The sequence below is a fragment of the Pocillopora verrucosa genome, unplaced genomic scaffold, assembly GCF_036669915.1.
Source record: "Pocillopora verrucosa isolate sample1 unplaced genomic scaffold, ASM3666991v2 scaffold_100, whole genome shotgun sequence".
NCBI classification, from domain to species: Eukaryota; Metazoa; Cnidaria; class Anthozoa; order Scleractinia; family Pocilloporidae; genus Pocillopora; species Pocillopora verrucosa.
The window spans coordinates 41975-44104 of NW_027078162.1; the positions used below are offsets into that span (position 1 = coordinate 41975).

At 49.1% G+C, this 2130-nt stretch overlaps 2 non-coding genes and 1 pseudogene across 2 annotated transcripts; 2 read left to right on the forward strand and 1 right to left on the reverse strand.

The window, feature by feature from the left end:
• LOC136278414 (U2 spliceosomal RNA) lies at positions 1-126 on the forward strand (annotated as a pseudogene).
• A 232-nt stretch (positions 127-358) lies between these two features.
• On the forward strand, positions 359-522 carry LOC136278441 (U1 spliceosomal RNA). Its single transcript, XR_010716323.1, has one exon. It is a non-coding gene; the product is annotated as a U1 spliceosomal RNA (small nuclear RNA).
• A 980-nt stretch (positions 523-1502) lies between these two features.
• LOC136278422 (5S ribosomal RNA) lies at positions 1503-1621 on the reverse strand. Its single transcript, XR_010716306.1, has one exon. It is a non-coding gene; the product is annotated as a 5S ribosomal RNA (ribosomal RNA).
• Between the last annotated feature and the right edge of the window lie 509 nt (positions 1622-2130).

Sequence of the window (2130 nt, forward strand, 5' to 3'; positions counted from 1 at the left end):
CGCTGCTCATTGAGCAGCTCATATATTAAACTGATTTTTGGAACTGGGCTGTGGAAAAGAGGCTTGCCTCGTCCCAGCCACGGGTTGCCTCGGTATAGCACTACCTCCGAGTGCGGCCCACTTCCCTCTGGGGAAGACACATTCAATCCAAAACAAAGTCAACGGTATAGCATTCTTTTATGTTTACAGGAGCCCCGCCCGCCCTTAGAGGGGGAAGAGGTGAAAGAGGGATGATAATTCAGACAACAGACAATGGCAGGAACGGCCGCTGGCCTACGTTTTCTGAAGTGCGCAAAGCACTACCACAAGGACCTAGGGGTAAGTGGATTTTTTCACCGAGGGCAGACGCTGAAAAAGCATACTTACCTGACGCGGGAGGTACTGTGATCAAGGAGGCAGTCCTCTCAAGGCGAGGCCCTTTCATTGCACTTCGACTGGGTTGACCCTTGCGATTACCCCAAATGTGGGTAACTCGAGCGTATAATTTCTGGTAGTGGGGACCTGCGTTCGCGCTCGTCCCCGCAAAAGTCATCCAAACTATGTCTATATGGCCCTCTTACTGACTATCGAGGGTATTTTTGCTTTTGCAGTGGACCGGTAGACTTGCAAAGAAAGCAAAGGACGCACAACTGGCCAAGGTGTTGGCACGTTTGGAGGGGTAGAAGTGCATTGGAGAGACTGGAGGAAGGAAACAAGGTGAGTTTCGGGGCGGTGCGTAACTTTGCTGGCTGTTTTGTTCAAGGCCTGTCTGCTCTATTGTGTGTAAAGTCCTGTTCGTTTGTATTTGCAGGTTGTGCGTGCCGTGCCGTGCTGTGCTATGCGCGCGAAGGGAAAGGAAATGAAAGGAAACCAAACGGCCGATCGACCGAGCGAGCGAGCATAGAAGGGCATTCGACTTGGACCGTGAGTACACTTTGAACCTTTTGAGCGGTTTATTGTCACTGGAGCCGCTTTTAGAAATGCTATTGCTATCGTTAGTGTATCCTTTGTGCGAGCAAGCGAGTGAACGAATGAACGAGGGAAGGAAACAAACTAGCAGAGTAGTAAAAGTATCGAACCTTTTTCCCGATTCGTTTGCAGTCTGAATCCAACCATTGTCGACTTTCAGTGCCGTTTTTCGCGCGCCTCCTCTTGGAAGTGTGCGAGTGTTTTGCCACGTCACGATGGCTTAAAACTGCGTCTCAGAAGTGTGCGTTTTTTTCCTATTCATTTTTTCGTTCGTTATTTGGAATGATTTGATATCACAGAAGTAGAATTTGACATCATAAACTGTTCATCTCGCGCGTGCTCACTCGCTCGCGCGCGCTCTGTAAGAAAAGTCGATCGCACTAGAGTTTTCGCCATTAGCTGGCCGATTTTTGACAAAAAGGTGTTTTCCCCCCTCGTTTTTTGCTTTGATTTTGTTCCTCACTCACCTACGGCTCTCTATGTGAAATTGTGGTGTATGGAGAGCTATTTATTGGGATAAAACGTTTAGAGATGTTCGCAAGACAAAAAATTGAAGCCTACAACACGGGGTATTCCCAGGCGGTCACCCATCCAAGTACTAACCCCGCCCGACAGGGCTTAACTTCGGTGATCGGACGAGAACCGGTGCTTTCCCTGTGGTATGGTCGTAGACGAGGAAATGGGGTCGAAATTCTGCTTGTTATCGGCCAGGTTCAGGCTGTAAAGCGGCCACATCCCTGAGTGTAGGCGAATTTGAAATTCTAAAGCCCTAGTTTCGTTACTCTAACCCTAAGAAATCGATACTCTAACCCTAAGAAATTGTTACCCTAACCCTAAGAAATGGTTACCCTAACCCCGAAGTCGTTACCTAACCCTAATGTATTTTCCTCAACCCAGTTAACACATTGAGGAGCATCGATTTGAAGCACTATTCCCTAGGGAGGGGAGGGAGGGGTCCCAAGAGACATAACGTGTCCTAAAAACCTATTATACAATGTTTTAGCTCCGTAGGTGCGTGTATCTGGCTTTAAAATCTTACAGTGAGGAGATACCAAACGGGTCAGCCTCTGGGACCGTCTGCGGGACTCGCAAGGGCTTGTGGGGGCGACCTGCTACTATCCACCATAAACCGTGGGAAGGATCCCTCGACCACCCCCCTCACCCAGGGCATGCTTCGGCATC